This window comes from Manacus vitellinus, unplaced genomic scaffold (assembly GCF_001715985.3).
Source record: "Manacus vitellinus isolate BGI_N305 unplaced genomic scaffold, ASM171598v3 scaffold_88_pilon, whole genome shotgun sequence".
In the NCBI taxonomy this organism is placed as follows: domain Eukaryota; kingdom Metazoa; phylum Chordata; class Aves; order Passeriformes; family Pipridae; genus Manacus; species Manacus vitellinus.
Genome location: NW_021940861.1, coordinates 675,529 through 694,995, shown reverse-complemented (window position 1 = coordinate 694,995; position 19,467 = coordinate 675,529).

Genomic DNA, 19,467 nt, shown 5'->3' with positions numbered 1-19,467 from the left:
TAATTACATTACCTCTATCTAAATTTCCTTTGCAGATTCAACAAGTACAATCATTAGGTCTCCTTTTCCAAAGTGTTCTTTTGTGCAGGGTAGAGCAGCTGCCATACTCAGAAGAAGCAGCTGCATTGAAGTCCAAGGAAACCAAACTGCCTTACAGGAGTGTGAGACTGTAATGTAGGATCAGATCCTTCAAAGCAAAAAGTGATTTTGAAATGCAAGACTTCGAGATCTGCACCCCTTCCCACATGCTCCATCCCCACTCAATGTACCAAAATGGCTTGATGAGTGTTGAACCCAGGGTCAGAGCCAGGGCCAGAAAGCATGAAGGGTAGGACGAGGATGGAGAGGTACCAAGGACTGGACCTCCACTGGTGGGTTTCAGAGATTTTCAGGTCTGAGCTGGTGTGAGTGGCGGAAGGAATCATGCACAGAGCCCACCCTGTGAGCTTGGGTACCAGAAGAGACAGCGATTTTTTTGACAGTCAGCTCAGGAAACCATTATGATTTTAACAGACAATTCTACAAAACAGGCCTGAAGTGCCTTAGCACAGCCCAAGTCCTAAGAGCATCCAAGCTGTCCTTGACTCTGCTCTGCGTTTAAAATGAATTCCAGGGAGCATTATAATCTGGAAAAAGCAGAACAGAACTAGATTTAGGAGAGGGCAACTGAGGTGACTGCCCAGGGCCCAAAACTAGAGGGGAGCCCCCCTAATCCACATCAGACAGCAGCAAAAGTCAGCTTCCCCAAGGGGGGCAGGGAAGACCAAGCCCTGCCTTCACCCCATGCCCCAGATTTTAATGCCAACTGAGCAGCGAGAGAAGCGGGACTGGGTCAACATAAGCAAGAGAGGCGAGGAACAAAGACCCCACACAGAATAAGTGTGAGGTGACTTAAACATTTACAGGTTCACTCCAAGCAGGAAGCAAGGAGAAGTTTTGTGCAAGAGGACTGTAAATTTCCTGTTCAAATCTGTACATCAGGTTTCCCAGAAGTAAAGCCACTGTTTTCAAAGTGGTCTGGGCTGGTGTACAGGGCAGTGTCTCGGCGATTACAATCTGGTGCTGTGGGGCTGGTTTCTACATTTACAGGCACCACAGACAGTGTCAGCCTAAGGTTAATGTGAGCAACTCTGATTGAACGAAACCACTTTTCAAAACCTCATAGCATCGTACCACGCCTGTGTTTTCTAGGACACATCCCACCAAAAAGCCACTGGAGAGGAGGAGAGGGCCATGGTGACCTCCTAAAGTCTGTGATGCGCTCTACTGAACCTCTCTAGAGACACAGAAGCCTTGTTGCAAAACAAGCTCTGGGATCGCAGTGAGAGAGGAGAGCACTGAGAGCTGTGAGCAAAAGTGAAGACATCCTGGTTTCAGTTCCAGCCACAAGAACTGGGTGAACCTGAACCTGACCCAAATTATATGAAGATATTTGCATCACAATGAACACACATTGCTACTGCAACAAGGGTGGTTGGTGCCCTGCCTTCCCTACCCCACCCCCTCCCCACTTTTCTGGAAGAAGGATTTCTATAGCACAAGGTTTTTGCTCAACCCACCACTTCCTCATTTGTCCCTGACTACTTCTCCATCCAGGGCTGTAGGGACTCAGCCTAAGCCTGCTGGTCTGGGATCCCAGCCCTGAGAAGAAAGGAAGGACTCCAGCTTCCTACTTCTACTGTCCCTGCAAGCGTGAGGGGAGGGGAAACTAAGGAGGGAACTACTTCTCTTTCCAATTAGCCAGCAGTGTAAATTGGCAGCTGATGAGGGAGAGTGTAATCTGTTCACAGGGAAAGGGCATCATCATCCCTTTTGCCAGAGCTGGAGACATGGCTGCAAAAACTGGCTAACCCCAAACAGCTTCCTGGGAAGTTTGGCACCTTGTTCAGAGTAGCTTGTAAATGCACCAGCTACCCCCACCCCCTGGCTTCCTCCCCCTCTACAGACAATCTTCTGGTCCTGTTAATTTGTTACTTCCTATGTAAAAGCCTTTTCTTCCTGCATTCTCCCCTTTCTCCAGAAAAAAAAAAAAAATCTGGGTTAGGATTCCCAAACCTGGTCTCCTGGGTTCTCTTGGCATGCACTTAACTTCTGTGTCCTTCAGGGACTTGTCACTGTGACCTTATGGGGGAAAAAAAGGTAACTTCATTATGTTTCTTTTCCATATATGGCACTTCACCATCTTGCCCCCACCAAAGAGAGAAAGGAAATAAATACTCAAAAATACTGTGTTTTCAGCAATACATGAAACAAAATTCTTCCACAAACCTTATCTCAGCAAATGTACATTCATTGTGAAACTTCGGTTTGAAGAGAAAGATTTCCTTGCTAAGAGGTAAATGAAGTGGAAGCTGAAATGAAACATTGTGCTGGTCGTGCTGCTCGCAGATGTCTACAGGCTCATGAGGCATGTCTTGGTACCTTGGCTGAAAGGATGTTAGAAGTGTGTGCTACAGTATGTCTGCATCCAGGGGTGGACTCTGAGCTGGGGTGGGCCAGCACAGCTCAGATGGCTTACATGGGCCTGGCTGATTTACATCACTGCGCAGGTGGTCTTCACTGCTGGGTGTTACTCTGGGGTGACAGCAATCCCAAGCCCACCAATGCTGCTTTTGCAGCAGTCGCTGTCTAATACTGCTCCCTTATTTTCTGGGGTAAATGGCAAGTGTTTTTCCCACCAGGTGGGTCACTAAACCTCAAGGTGAAATGCACCTGCTGCCCCTGCAGAGCCTGGCATGCAGGGAGCATCTGCTGAGGAAAGTCAGATCCCAATGGCAGAGCAAAACAAAAGTGAGGTACAGGTTCTCTTTGCTCTCCTGCTTCCACGTGTGGCAGTGGTGAAGTTACTAAATCGGATTGCACCAGATTGTGTCTTTGAGATGGGTGCTTATTTCCCCCTTTCTGTCATACCCTACTGCATGTACAGTCTTCTTGCTGGTATAAAAGAATGAAGAATGGACTACAGGTCAAACACCAGCCTAAGGCAGGTAAGACTGGCCTCAAATCTTTGTCCAGCAACACACTTCTTCCACAGCCTCAAAAATAACCTAAAGGCAACAGGTCTTTGGCCTTTAAAGCAGGTTGCACACCACAGTGGCTGGTGCCTGCCTTTCTCATCACCATACAGGGCCACAAAGCACCCCTGAAGGGAGGCCACACAGAGAACATGACATATGGAGACATCTGAAATGCCTATACAGCTCTTGACACAGGTTTCCCAGTTCCACACGCACTTGAAGCCCCATGATATCAGGCCATACATGCTAAGTGCAGGTATGTACTTCCTGCACCAGCTTCCCTGCCCAGTCCCCTACAATCACACTTCAGCAGTGGCACTGGACCAGGACATGTCATTCTAGACAGGGCTGATGGGCAGCAGTGGGGAAGCCGTGCTGCAGAGAACTCTCTGACCAAGGGAAGGGAAGGCGACAATCCTCCTCTCCAGATCAGGCAGCATTGCAGGCAACTGGGTCCCAACTACGTGGGGTAAAAGGCTCTGGTACTTTTGTGGTACTTCTGCATAATACATGAAGATCTCGAAGGAATCCCATGAGGATGAGCACATGAATTGAAGCAATGCCTGTTGCAAAATCACAGCAAGTGATTGCCTCGGGCACCAAAAAGGTCTGATCTGACACCACTGATGTGCTTGACTCTCACTATCATGGGCTAACACTGACAGATCCAGTTACTGCTACTCTCTACCTATCCTCTGTGTCAGCATGTGCTCAGCATGGCCCCATGTTATGCTGTAGAGAGGCATGGGAGCCCATGAGTGGTGATGCCAACATGGGGAAGCAAGCAGGCGTAAATTGGGAAAAAAGAGCAACCTTTCCTGTGTTGTTGTGGTTTTGCTTATGCAAAGAGGAGGAAATGTTTGTAAAGCCTATTTCCCAGAAATATATGCCCCTGAGGAAAGAGGTCCTGCCAAACCGTCCACAGGGACCTTCTACCTGAGCACATGCAGTGTAAGGGTTACCTGTGGTGCCTTTTCTGTTCACCATTTATATAGAAAAAGGACACAGGCAGTATTTAACCAAGTGACAACACTGATAGTGGATCGCAGTAATTTTGTTCTCAGATTTGCAGAAACAGCAAAATGTCCCATCCTTGTGGCATAGCCACCAGTTTCACAGGCTTTGCTGACCAACATTGCCACAGCATTTGCTCCTTCCACTCTTCTTTCAAGGAAAGTATAACACGGGGTAGATTTCCTACAGGGCTTGGCATGGACTGTTGGACATACGGTCTCAGTAAAGGTTTTGAAAAATAACTTCCAGTGAGTCAGAGCCACATGACCTTGCCTAGTCTCCCATCCCCACCCCAGTGCTGTCCTCCAGTCTTGTGTGCCACAGTGTCAGAGCAAGTCATCTCCCAGGCCACAAGAAATGTCTAAAGAAACAGTAGTGGTGGTGGCAGCAGCTATTTTCTAGCTCAGGAAGCACAAATTTATGGTCTTTTTTTCATGGTAAACAGCTGCTTCCTCACTTGTGCTGAAGAAAGTCCTTCCAAAGCTTTTCTTTTTAACTTCTGTAGCAAAACAAAATGAAAAACAGAGACAAATGTGTGAGGCTGCCTTTGATTTTCTGCAGTGGCAGCAACCAAACGGAGGGGGGGAAAAAGTAGAGACAAAAAGTAATTAAAAAAATCCAAAACCCACAAGTGTGGACTGTACTGCTCCTCCAGGCAGAGAAGAATGCTGGAGGTGGTATATGCCAGGATGACATCAGGGCAGTGATGCAACTGATCTGCAGCCAGGAATCTTGTGTAGCAGAGAGCTCTGCAGCACATATAGAGAAGGGTGTATATTTTTATACGTAAAATTTGCTGTTCAGAGTACATACACCCAAGCTGCTGAACGCAGATACTAGCTGCATACTTTGTCTGTCCATCTCAGTTAGGTGGACGGGGGGAACTCTGGATATCAGAGGTCACCCAACACTTTTCCATGAGAAAAATGTGTTTCAGTTTGCCAGATTTCAGCTGTTTGGGTTGGATTTTTTCCATGCATGCTGTCTGCCCCAGGCTAAGTGGTTTTTGGGAAAGCTTCAGCAAAATGGTTTAGTTGCTTCTCAGCAATAGGCTAGGGAAAAAACACATTTTGACTCTGTAACAGACTTCACATATGAAAAAAGATGTTTGGGGGATTCTGTAATGGCTCCGCACACTGGAAAAGGAATATGGCATTTGTGCCATCAATACCAGACATCCTGCAGCCCATGTGATTTTCTCCAAATCAACCACATCATAAGCTTCCCAGAAATCTCAGTATGTGCAGGCTGAGGGAAGACTTTTTAGGGTTTGAAAACTCCACCTGTGTCCTTCATCCTTGAGCCTGGACCATGACGGAAAGAAGGAAGATGTCTCATTTGAATCAGAGGACGGAGGGAAATGATGGACTAACTAAGCACTGTCTTCCCAAGCTCTGGGCTCTCTAAAATCTTCTAGCTCACAAAAGGTCAGTTGCTGCTAACCAGCAACAGCTAGAGAAGAAATTCCAACTAACCTCCTTCCTACTCCCATTCTCAGCCTCTGCTTTTGTCAAGCATTGCACAGCATATCTTCCATTAACAGTCAGGTCAACAAATGCCACAAGAAAACAGAAGGACTGCGACTATTCCTTAAGTTTGCGTGCCCCTCTGGAATGAGATCTGGTTCCCTGAGTCTCATCTCTACTGATAGCAGAACCTACCAGAGTGTTGGCTTCCCTCAAGGGATCTCTCCAGAGAGAGGGTAGCCAAGAGAAACATGCCCTTGATGCCTCTGTGGCTGCCTTAGGAAATGTGTTCTGGGAAACTTGATGATGAACGAGCCTGGGACTCAGGAAGGTCCTTCATAATAACACAAATGCAGAAATGGTTCAGTTTGGGGAGTTTGGTTTCTCTTTCACTTTTTTCTTATTTAAGAATGCTAACTTTATATCCAAGAAATCCTAAGCAGAAAGCGAAGGTGACAAAGTCAAGCCTGGAACAGTTAAAATCAGCATGAAAAAAAGCTTATGCTTGACTCTCTTTCCTACGTGCTTTTAAAAATGTGTTTTCATATGACATGTTCAGGTATCAATATCATGAAATACTGCTTATGCTGCTCTGGATGTTTATTGCAAGCTAACACAAATTAAGCCAAGCTGCACTCATAGGCCCCTATTCAAGTAAGCATACCTACTAATCCAAAAGGAGTATCCTTACAAGTGAAACACAATACCTATACATTAGTAAGTAAATCTACAGGAAGAATAATTCGTGCAAAGAGTTGAGCCAGGCACAAACTTCAATTACATTGAGAATGAATTACCTAATTTATACAAAAACATCATGGTAAGTGCATATGTTCTGCATATATACCACGTCAACTGATGTAAATCACTCACTATCTCATCCTAATCCTATTCAAAATTAAAAGAATGCTCTAATCAGAATCTACAAGAAGAATGGAGGAGGTAAAGGATAATTACGTGGTTTTATGAGGAGAAGTTCACTGGCATGGGTCATCTGAGATGAAGTAAAAAAATAAACTTAATATCCTCTGGTAGTAAATACATTCAATTTTTGTGAAGAATTAATAAAACTGACAAAAGGCACGAAGCAAAACTGGAAGTACAGCTGGTGCTCCTTGTGCACTTGCTGAACGCTGCACAAGAAAGAATTGATGTGACAATTGATATGATTTTAAGCACTGGCCTTCTACTGCTCTTTTTGCTATTTAATCCTCCTTCTGACAGGTTTCCCCATCCAGCATGACTGGAAAAATATAAGAGAGGCTCTCTACTTTAAAAATTCATTAATTGGTAAAGAAAAGGGGAAACGTGTGCTATTGATTATGTAATTTATGTGTTATGATATCCTGGTGGGCTGACATGTTTGGTGGTGACCTTAGCCTTTGAAATGGTGGATTATATAGTATAAATCTGTCTCCAGGAGCAGTGGACTTTTTCTAGAGAAAATCTTTCTATTATTATGCTACAGCTTACGACTGCTGAATGTATTTTTGGTCTAACCTTGAAAGAGGGAAAATGAGAGGACTTCTGCTAAAACAACAAGCCAACATCCCTCAGTGGCATTTCTGCAGATGTTCCAGGCAGGGAAAATTTGGCCATTTTATCTTCACTCAAATTAAAGTAAGTGAGCATCTGGATTCCTTTCTGGAAATAAAGATTTACACATTTGGAGCAATGAAAGGCGTGCAAGGTGGAGAAGACTGTGTGTTTTATATATCCAAGTAAGACGCTGTTTTTCTCTGACAAAAAAATACCTCAGATTTTCCTTTCCAGTTAACCGTTTCTCTGGCCATGGCACTGCTGTTATTTACCCTTCTCTGCCTTTTGGGAACATCTGGGTAACTGATGCCAGTGCACTGTATTAGAAATATCACAATTACAAATCTCCTACAAACAGGTCCAATCCTCTGAAAAATTTCAGGTTGGTTTCCTGCAGAAATAAACAACCATACAGTGTATGGGTGGGTCCATACAACTGGTTATCTGCCCTTCCCTTTCGCCCTTCCAGGAGCTTTTAACAGCTACAGAAATTTCCATCAAATATGACAGAGGGGCAGTTGTATCCAAGGTCGTAGGAACTCTCATACTTTGTGAACGTGGGTGGCAAAAGAAAGAAATGCTAATGCTGAACCCAGTGATGGACTCGATGAAACAGCAAAAAAACACCTTGTCCCTAATTAGACATCAGAGACTCTACATGACAGAAGGCAAGTAGACTTATCTCCACCTATAGCAGAACAACTTGCTCCGCAGGACATTACCACCTTTATTTTTAATATAAGGGAACCCACAGTGAATGTTCTGATGGGCATAGAGAGAGATCAAGGAAAAAAAGCATGGAAACGTGTGTGTGCTTCTTCTGCAACACCTGCTCAGTTATCTGAGAAGCAACAGTCTTTTTACTCTTCATTCCATTCTCTCCTAGACTAATTTTGTTCTTTAATTATGACTCCTGGCAACCTTCAGTACAAATGAGGATTTTCCTCCTTTAGGTAATGCATGTTCTTGGCTCTGAGGAGGAGGTTTGTCTGTCAAAACATTAGCTGTCTCTTTTATATGTTAAGTATTAATTGTATTTATCTTCGAATTATTTTCAAATACTGGAGGCATTCTTCCCTGTATTGGAATGCAACAAGTGCTTAATTTCAAGTTTTCATGTTATTCTTGTTCAGATATGAGGCCAAAAAAAGAGTAATTAAATTCTCATTTAAACCCCAATTCCTTAAATACATCTGTTCTCTTACCACACACAGCCTCTTTACTAGCCCCATGCTCTTTTACAGGAGGCAGGAGCCTGCAACCCAAGGGGACAGGTACAGTCCACAACCTCATTTCAGATGGCCTGAAACCACATTATTATTAGTCCACCATTTACTGGGTAACACTAAGGCATGTGTTAATGTGCGACAGACCAAAGGCACTCAAAAGACTTATTGGTCCCTCAGCAAGGAAAGAATTTCTTGTCCCTGATGCAAAGAAAGGAGTTAATGGTGCACCACCACCTAATGCAGAGTCTCTTTTCCCCTGCTAGGCACGCCCAGTGACAGCCTTTACCCACTGTCTCATCTGGAGCCATCGCAAGTCTGTTGCTTCCAGCAGAAAGAAAATGAAGGGTTAAATCTGGAGTGGTCTGAGGAGAAACAAGTAACATAGCTGGTTTGTGTGCTCTGCGCACTCAGGGCCAAAATTAGTACATTATTTTGGCAGTGTAGGACCACGCTGACCTGCACGCTGGCCCTCCAGTGCCTCCAATGGTTACTGGCATTATTCTTCTCTTCTACTGAGGGCTTCTTTGTGTAAGCCAAAGAAAGGGAGCTCCAACATCTCTTGCTGACAAAGGCATCACTCCTTTATAAACTGAATGAAACCACTGCTTGGTTTTGTTCTGCCAAAGGAAGAGACAGCAGAGGGAATGTGGTCACAACCGGCCTTCTCAAAACTCCCACTGAGACCACAGAAGATGTGACTTCAATGTTTTGAGATACCCAGAACCCCCAACCCTAAAAATGCATTTAAGGCAGTGCAAGATGCAGATAAAACTTAGGCAAGAGGCACAAAAATAGAGCCCTGTATCCATAGCAACACAATCGCACAAGAACTCCAGCGTGCCACTTTTTCGAGGTCACCACAAAGCTCTCCCCAGAACTAAGGATGGATACCTGAAGAGCAAAAAAAGCATTTCAGAAACACGTAGGAGGGGAAGGCCTCCATGTCTCGTGCCTTGTGCCACCTTCCCTTTATCCCAAGGGGCAGTCCACCCTGTCGTGCGTTTGAGCATGGAGCACAGCACCACAGTGATGAATCCGTGTTTTCCATTGCAAGGAAACATGACTCACAGTCCCCATCATGACCCAGAGACTTGTGGTATCCAAAGCAAACACAGCTAGCAAGGCTGTTCAACAAACAATCAACAGCCTCCTGCTAGCAGTCCACCCCATGAAATGCCACAATTTAAGGTTTTTTTCCTTCCTTTGTCCCTCAGTGTTCTCTTCCCTCACTCATTCTCAAAGAGGACAGTCATAAGCAGAGCCTGCCATGCATAACCTCACCTTCCCACCCAAGCTAAGCCTGGAAGAGCCTGTGGAGGCTTGAACAACGTCCTTCTTGGTTTCCATCACATGTCCCAATGCCTGTTGGATGACACCACTAGGAATATTCATGAAGAAACTAAATCCTCGCCTCCTTCAGGAAATTGCTTTGATTCTAGTGACTTTAGTAACTCCATCTCCCTTTAGAGGTGTGGAGGGAAACAGCTTGCACAAGGACCATGGTGAGCAATACAGAAGCTCCCTGCTGTGCCAAAAAGGAGACTTAGAGCCTGAGCTCCAGCACCTGGGAGCTACCAGTTCACAGCCACCAGTTTCAGCATGTAACTGGATGGTCTCCATTGTCACTTGTCCTGAGTGACTCAGGAGGCTGGAAGAAGGAGGAGGAAGGCTGAAGAGCAGGCAGTGACTGTCCTCTGGGCTGCAACACCAGGGATGGGAGCCAGATGCATTCAGCACCCTCAGGCGTCATTGGGGAGGGCACCAACATATCACCTTCGTCACTGACACGAGAGAATTTCAGGTGCTTCCCTCATCCCCAGCTCACCCACATGCCCAGTGGTCCACTGCACATACAGGTTGCAGACAGCTGGCATCAGCAAAGAATCTGGGTATGATTTGCACAGTCTGCAATGAGTTTTTAATCTTTGCTGATATGATCTTCAAGAGTACCAACTGGCTTTGCAGTATCTGCCAGTAGGGAAGTGGGTATGAGACTCCTTCATTCTGGCCATCAAATAGCAATCATACTTTAATGACTTTCAGTTTATTCCCTGTGGTACCTGGTTCAGATTCATGAAACACTCGCTAATATGTTTTCAGATTAAATGGACCTTTTCTTCTCTTAATGTATTGCCTAAAAATAACAGGAGTTGCACAGTCATGTCAAGAGATTAAATTACCCTGAAGTCTGCAGAGGGATTACAGCTGTCTGAAAACAATACGTGTATACTTTATTCAGCAATGGTGTGCTTAGTCAAGACAAATTTAAGTGGTCATGAAGACTGCTTTGTTTCTCTATTAGTGCTTGTTAAACGCTGCATAAAAACACAGTGGTGTGAACGGTCTGACATCCACGACCAAGTCTGTTTCAGCAATCACCCTGCACAAAGCACACACAAAAATCAATAAAGCCACCCAGCAGGTTCCAGGTCTGACTTTCAAAAGGCCTGTTCTACACAGCGAAGTGTATGATATACAGCCATATACAGCCATATCCAAACCTGCCTGACAGTTTATATTATAGAGCCATGATCCTACCAAACTAAATAATAGAGTGACACTTTCCCTTCCCGAATTCTCATTCTTTGCCCCCTTAGTAATATTTGCAATGTCTGAACCAGGTGCCTAGACTCTCACATTAATTTGTAAGGGGAATTACACACCTACATCGTCAGCTGCAAAGCCCAAATACAGGGAGGAAGAAGCTGCATGACTTGGGCAAAAGAGAAATCCTGATGAGAAAGGTATGTCTGTCACCCTGCCTGCTGGTGCTTCATCCACTGAAATGCAGAAAGACATCTCCTTGCAGGCAGGCTGGAAGGCAGCCCTGCACGCTCTCCTGAAGAGAAGGAGAGCAGTAGCAGCATCCTATGAGTCTTCAATAGCTTGGTGCAGATAATGTGCCTACCTGATCCAGCATTTCCCAGGACTGACACGGGGGGATACATGCTGGAGGATCTCATGGGAGCGAGTCAGCCATGCTCAGTAGTCCTGGGCAGACCTTGACACCTCACCATCATCATATGAAAGCAGGTACTGGGGAACAATGGGGTACTCAGACAACACAGAGTTTTAAGGACAGACTTTTGGGATTTAGGTGCCTAACACGAAAAGTCAGGCTCTGGCTCCACTCTCTAACAGATTAACCAACAGTGATAGTGCCACCTCCCTTACAGTCAGAGGCATACAGTCAAGTGCAGATATCAGATCCTCAGGAGAATCAGGTAATAACCCTGAATATTAGCACAAACCATCAGCCAGAGTGTTTTTGGATTTAGAGGTAGGGTTCAGTCTAGGTGAGAAGCATAGAGAAAACAGAGACATTGCAGAGGATAAAAAGACATACTGGATATGGAAAAAACCACTATGAACAAAAGGTGGTGGAAAGGCAATACAAAGACATTTGAGTACTTGTGGGACTCGGTGCTTCTCTGGAATGACTCAGCCCTGCACAGTAAGGTCTCTAACACAGACAAAACCTATGCAACACATCACCTCATCCTACAGTGGAGGTGGATTAGCCTGGACTTGAAACTGCGTTCACCTGAGCTCCAGGCCAGGAGGAGGTTATCACAAAGCAGCTCTTTTATGCCTCTGCTTCATCCCCACTTGTTTCATATTTTCAGCGAGAAGCGGCTGGTGGAGCAGCTGAACCTTCGGCTTGCAAGTCTTCTGCCAGCAGAGTCCCCCCTCTGTGAACAGAATTTGCTGCTGCCCATCTGCAGCCAAAATCTCACCCTGTCCACTGATGCTCATTTGTCCAGGGAAGTTCACTTCAAAGGCAACAGCTGCTCTTCAAAGAGGCAACAAACTGAAGTGAAGTGCAGAATCAGTGGCCCACCCAGCCTTGGCCTGAGTTCCTGCAAATCTTTGGAGGGGCCCTGGCCTAGACTGCAGAGCAATTGCAGAGCAAAGAGGGAAGAGGTGGGGGGAGTGTGTTGTTTGTAACTTTTCTCAAAGAAGGAAAACTTTTACACTTTCTTTAGAAAAGTTAATTTCAGTGCAGATTAAAGATGGAGTATTATCTACCTCCACTGAGATCCCACAAAAAACATCAATGGCCATCTGTCAATTCTGAGTTTTCCTGTAAAATTACAGACCTCCAGCCTCTGCTGAAGTACTAACGAAAAAGTGAAAATTGTTTTTTTCTCCTCATTTGACTGAAGAAATGCTGTAATTTTCTGTAGCTCGAGTAAAAAGCAGAAAACAATGTTCAGATTCTTCAGCATAAACAGGGTATCCTCAGTTTCTTTTGGTCTTTTGAGATTGCCACTCTGGGTTACCATCATATATTACTGAAAGGTCATACATGACAATAAATTATCTCTCTCCAGACAGACAGACACTCTGGTAGCCTGGAAAAACTCCATTATCCCATGTGCTGTTTTACATGACTGAAAAAGGGTTTGTCATATATGAGAAAACTTTACATTTATCGGGCTTCAAAACCAGTGCAAACAAACAAAAACTACTATTTATGCTTCATGGGTTTTTATAACTGTTCTGCCCTGGTCTTGTTCACTGTCTCCCCAAGAAATTTGCATTTGATCAAAGACTTTCAAATTCAGATGGTCCCATCTTCTCTCTCCCTGTACTCTCTTACCCTTTCTTACAGTGTACCTAAAATGCTGACTGCATTCCCAAATGGTTACTCAAGACCCATGGTCTGCAACTAAATGCCCTAATGAAAGTCTCATCTCTACTGAGGTTCACAGGCTCAGTTCAAAGTACTGATCATTACTTCAGTAGGCCAAGAGGAACAGACCATTTTTTGGTTTAAAGAGCTTTTCCAAAGAGCCATTACAGCATCCTCAGCCCTGAGATTTGTACCAGGAAAGGTCTAATAATGGCCACGGGATTTCTGAATCTCCGTTTTTCATCTCATCAGACAAAATAATAATTTCTATTTCAGTTTTACCCTCCATAATTTTTCCACATTTACAAAACATTGTTTCACTAAATAATTTTTTTTTTTTTTAAAGGCACACAGAATCTACAGAAAGGAATTCAGTGCACTGAACTCTTTGGCCAACGAAAAGACAAACTGTAGAGCAAGCACAAAGCACTCTTACTCTAAGCAAGTACTCACAAGCCCTTCATTTGGGGCTTCATGCAAAACCCATGCAGAACATCCAGGCACTGGGAAGAACAACCTGCTCAGAAGTATCTGGCTGTTTGGTTGGAAGCAGGCCCAATTTGAACTCAAGGTACAGCAGGTCTACCTCTGATGTGCCTGTTTCCTGCCCAAGCAGCACTGCCACAAGCACACCTTGTACTTCCTAATTCTGAAGCAATGGGTCGCTTACTTATGAAGCATCATGATGATGCAGCTTCACCCCGAAAAGGGCTTCCCCAAACAACAGTTCTCTGGTGCATATTTATTATCTCCCAGTGCTTTCTCTACCAAATATGTTTCATTTACTATAAAAATGTTTCTCTTTTCTAACCCAGATAGGTTTGTAATACCACCCACCTGACCACAGCATCTGAGTAGCTTCCAGAACTGCGTTCAGCAGCATGCCTAACCGTTGTCACATGTGGTTTGTTTGCTCATTCTCTTCCCCTAGGGAAGGTCTGTGTGTTCAGTGGCTTGTTTCATTTTGGTATTTTGTTTTTAAGGTGCTTCTAGATATTTTCTACCAAAGAGACATCAGCACCAGGAAGCATACCTCAAACTGAGAGAAAGAAGTCAGTCTGTGATTCCTCTTGGTGGAATTTCTGCCATTTGGTCTTAGAGTGGTCCTTGAGAAACCCTCTGTCTCCTGGACAGACGAGCTTAACAGTTCCTCTTGATATGAAATTGTTTACGATGAGAGTTGTGAGGCACTGGAACAGGTTGCCCAGAGAGGCTGTAGATGCCTGGAAACATTCAAGACCAGGTCGAATGGGTCCCTGAGCAACATGATCTAGCTGAAAATGCCCTTGCTCATTTCAGGAGTGGTTGAACTAGGTGACCCTTAAAGGTCCCTTCCACTTAAAACCATCCTGTGATTCCCTGATCCCTTCTGAAAGGCAAGAGTTTTGAATACAATCTTCAGTCTGATGATCTCAGAATACTGACTACGAATGAGGGCAATGCAAACTGCTTCATTGCCATTCAGTAGAAGAACCAGAGACCCTCTTTCTTTTTTGTGCTGAACAGATTAACTAAATAAAATACCATCAGCATCACTGTTTTCAGAGAAGAACTACACTTTAAGGTGAGAGTGACAGGTAGGACATGATGTGGTGGCACCAAGACCAGTTTCAAACAAATGGAACAGTACAAAAGCAGATTGGATGGAGCAGTAAATGGCATCAGGAGGCAGTGATGAAGTAAGATGTAGAACTTAGAGGTATGCTTAGATTTTAAATGACTATAGTAGAGGACTTCACCTGCTACAGTGAGCTTAGCTGATCTTGGAGACTTCCACATCCTAGGACATGAACTGATAAGGTCTGTCAAGCTTTTCTTTCTATGGGAGACCTCAAAGACCTGGAAGGAGACAAGAAAGATGAAAGAAAAGGGAAAAAAAAATCATAGCCGTCAGTTCTTAGCATCTGGAAAACTCATTTCAGAACAATGTTCTTGCTCCTGCCCAAAAGATTTCTAGGCAATACCTAGTGAATATTTCACTTTTTTCTTTTTTTTTTCTTTTTTTTTTTGAGTATGGAGCAGCTCATAAGTACAGCAGGATCCAGGCAAGACAAGAATCCAGCACCCAGGACACTCTCCAGAGAGAAAAGAAACTTGCCCTCCCACCCCCAGGCAGAAGAGGTAATTAATGTCTGCAAAATAGTGGATGCTCTCACCACTCAGTGACCGGAAAAGGGGTACAGGTGGGTAAGGTGAAAGGAAAAGATGTAAAAGGTGGTCACAGAGCAGCTTCTTTTGAAAGAAAACAAGTGCTTTTGCTACAGAGATCTGTTGGTAAAGGTACAGTGACAGTACCTACTACACCGAGCTGTCCAAGACTTACAGAAGGAAGGGCTGTCACACCAGGTGGCAGCTAGAACTTGTACTTTGGCTGCCTGGCTGCAGCATCCTTTCCCCTTTATCAGGACCTTATACTGTGCACAGACCACAGATCAGGGCAACAGCTGGAGACACAGTGACAGCAATTCATGGGATACACAAGCAGTGCAGGGAGCTGGCCATGGGATAACAGAAATTTCTCAGTGCAGGTTAGGATTATTTCACAGGGGTGGTGATGACAAATGTAGGGCCTGCAGCTCCAGAAGTCACTGTTGCTTTTTTCTCTGTCTTTGCCTCCAGACCAATTTCCTACAAAAAAATAAACAACTGTCACCTAGCAGATCTCTCTAGAATACCTCTGTGATGGAGATCCCCTAGCCAACAATGCAGAAACTTCAGGCCATTGACACCAGCCTCTGTTTCCCTAGCTAAGCAGCTCTCAGATCATTTGTGGAGCAGCTTTTGATGGCCAGAGATTTGAGGAGAAAGCTGGAAGGCAGAGCCCTGGGCTGTAGTACCAGAGACTACCCAGCACCTTCTAGCAAACTTCATAACCATAAGATGGACAGCAGTTGTCCCACACAAGGCTTTAATTTTTACTTTACTGCAAAGAACAAGCAACACTACCAGCTCACAGGCTGCGATTTCATGGTAGTGCTGTCAGCTTGCTCATTCCCACCCACTGTGCTGGCCAGGTTGTTAGTGCCAGCTGAGTTATGAAGCAGACCAGAAATGGATCCAGCTGGGGAAAAAAAATAACAACACGCAGACCAACAACAAAGAAGGAAAGGTGGGAAATCAGCAGCAATGCCAGGGGCAGGAGTGAGTGGGATGGATGAGGAAGGAAGGGGATGCCTAAGCCAGCATTCCAGCAGTACTCAGAATCACAGAGTCACAGAATGGGTCAGGTTGGAAGGGACCACAGTGAGTCATCTGGTCCAACCTCCCTGCTCAAGCAGGGTCATCCCAGAGCACATGGCAAGGATTGTGTCCAGATGATTCTTAACTATCTCTCGTGAGGGAGACTCCACAGCCACTCTGGGCAACCTGTTCCAGTGTGCAATCACTGCACAGTTAATTCCTCATGTTCAGGTGGAATTTCCTGTGCATCAGTTTTTGTCCACTGCCTCTTGCCCTATTGCCAGGCATCACTGAGAAGAGCCTGGCTCCATCTTCTTCGCATTCCTCCTTCAGATACTTATAGACATTCACGAGGCCCTGTCTTCGTCATCTCTTTTCAAGGCTGAACAGGCCATTACCTCAGCTTTTCCTCATAAGAGAGATACTTCAGTCCCTTGATTAACTTTGTAGCTCTACTCAGAGGTGAAACTACTGCCTCTGTTTCAGCCAGGCTGGCAGCTCAGGACTTAAAGGCCTTACGCTACTGGCTCACCCAGCTCCACTTGTTTGCAAACACCAAGCCTTCTTTTGTATTACTTGGGCTCAGATAAAGATAGCTTTACTAGAAAGAAACACTCTATAGTAACTTTTTCCCAAGCCAGGAAGAGAAGCCTCCACTGACCACCAGGCTCTGGCACGGCCCAGACAGGAGTCAACATCTATCCCACTGACAGCAGAGGCTAAACAGCCTTGACCCAAAAGAGATGGTTTCTGAAGTCGTCCTCATTGCTGTGCTATACAACCAGCTTGCAGGTAGAATATAGAGAACAAAATGCAACTGGAGTCAGTGGAGTAGATGAAACACCCTGCTGCCTTGTCCTCCATTGCCAATAAGACTCTAATTTTCTACTATGCTTTAGTGCCCAAGATTCATCTCCTCCTAAAGGAACTAGGAGGAAATTTCCCAAATAGGTGAAGGGAAGGTAAGAGAAATCCCATGAGCTGTGGTTGGTCGAGTGGCCAAGGTACGGCAGCAGCTCTGTGAGCTGAGCCAGTAGAGGTCTCTCTTCCAGTAATCCACTAATAAAAATAAATAAATAGCTATATTCATCTGTGTATGCATGTGTCCTCCCTTCTGATCCCCAGTCCCCAACCAGAATAAAATATATGTATCAGGAAGCCAGCAGCTCAGACGGGAACACTTTATCACTTTGTTCGGGGGGGGAGGGGGGATGGAGAGAAAAGTTTATGCGGTGTACTACGTTACCAAGCTTACAGCATCAACTCCAGGCTTCACATCTGGCAGGAAAAATTTACAGTATGGTCAGTCCCAGACCTACAGCTTCTCTCCTCAAAGAAAGTGAGGACCACAGCTGCAACTGTGCTTGCTGGTACACAGCCATCTGCCTTCAGAGCTCTTCCAACCTGCCCAGGTAGCAGGGGGGCAAGGGAGTCCTTTCTGCACTTGTACATTCCCGGTTTCAATCTGGGTAGAGCCAGTCATGACAGAAAGGCTTTATCAGGCAACAGTTGGATTTTTGGCCTCCATGTAAAGGACTGCTTGGTCTTCGTGGGAGTAGCGTCTGGAGCACTCAAAATGGGGCGTCTGCCCACAACTGGAATCCTTGCTTGAAGTCTCAGATGTGAGGCCAAGGATAAAATTGGAATGAAACTAATGTTCCTCCCTGCTGGCTCCTCCAAACAGCTCCAGGCGCAGTAGGACGGCCAGGTATAAAAGCCTGAACTGGCACAGCCTGTCTTTGTGGATAGGGAACGCTAAACCGCATGGTTTGTTGCTCCGTGCTTCCACCCAGAGCCGGCTGGCAGGTGCCAAGCTGCCAAGAGGCTGTGGGGCAGCCCCTGCCAGTGCAGCACAGCAAACCTGCCAGGAGCACCCACCCAGGTCAGCTTGGTTCAGCTGGGCTATGAACTGGTGTCTTCCACTGCAGTGACACCGGCTGCGACAGCCCACCACGTAATGTGTCACCTGCCACTGCAACACACTTTTCTCCAAAAGCCAGAGCCAGAGAACTGCCCCCAGAGACCTGAGAATGGAGACTCACAGAATCCTTTAGCACCTCAACAGAAAATAAGCTTGTGCCCTTTGCTTGTGGAGAACCTGTGGATTAGATGGTTTATTAAGACAGGAGAGTACACACAGCCAGGCACAGCTGGGAAATGGAGTGAATCCAGAGAGGTTACCCCAAATCCCACTCCTCAGTGACAGCAGAGTGCAGGAGCAGTGGGGAACAGGCAGGAAGCAGAGCTATCCCCTCTCCAGAGGCAATGCACAGGGCAGACACACTCCACCGATGCACAGCTGCACCCCTGGTTGGGGGGAGGCAGGAAGCAAAAAAAAGGAAAAACAACTCTATCTGTTTAACTGGAGTATATCTCAATTGGAAACAGACATACATGAACACATGCCAGCCTGTTCTGAAAGCAGACAAGTTCAGTTAACATACATCTTGTCTGTGGATGAGGCTTAGAGTAGCTGGTAGTGTCCTATGAAAGGAAAGCCACTTTGGGAAGCATGCTGTCTGCAGGATATCTGCGTCACCCTGGTCTTCTCCACCCTCCATTCCTTCAAACCTTCTGTACTGCTTCTCCTACGCAGGGAGCTACAAGCTCTAAACTGTTCACCTGCTGCAATGGCAGCTTGTGGCTGGAAGCTGACCCTGAAACAAGTCACAAATGTCCTTGTCTGTCACAGGAGTCCTGGGAGCAGGTCAGCTCCTAATCTTGTTTTCACCTCAGTGGTATGTTCTGCCCATGTTGCTGGACCAAGAGCTTTTCCTTTTGCTTCTGCCTCCCCCACAGTCCCAGGGGGTGCCGAGGCCCCTCACCACATCCGCACTCCTGCCCCTTTGCTGCAGCGCCCAGGGAGCAGGGAGAGGGCGCTGACAGGAGATGGGGCAAAAGCTCTGTGGCAACCAGAGCCCTTTCATTACTGGTTGGTTTGCATCACTAGTAACCTCCTTTTGGGGGATTTTCATAGCTGCTGTCCCTTTTGGTTTGTTTCTCCAGGGGAAAGCAGGCAATCCAATGCTGGTTTGTTTTTAGGCAGTTGCACTTTGCATATTACTGTTATATATATTATTACTTTATACTTGAATTATCATTATTAATTTCACATTATAGGAAAAATACATTTGTTTGCCTTTTAAGTAAAGTGAATTGGGAATATTTTTCTTTAATAAAAAGAAGAAAAAAAAAAAGAAAAAAACACATTCCTCTCTATTTTTTTGCCTAATTTTGAGCCTTGCAATGACTGATGTGGACAAGGCAGAAAGCAGGCAAGGAGAGGAAAGGCACACAAGCTGCCTGGATTGAGGAGATGGCTGAGCCTGGATGAAACACAGCAAACCACAAGTGCTGATACAACCCGCCCAGCACGAAAAAAAAGC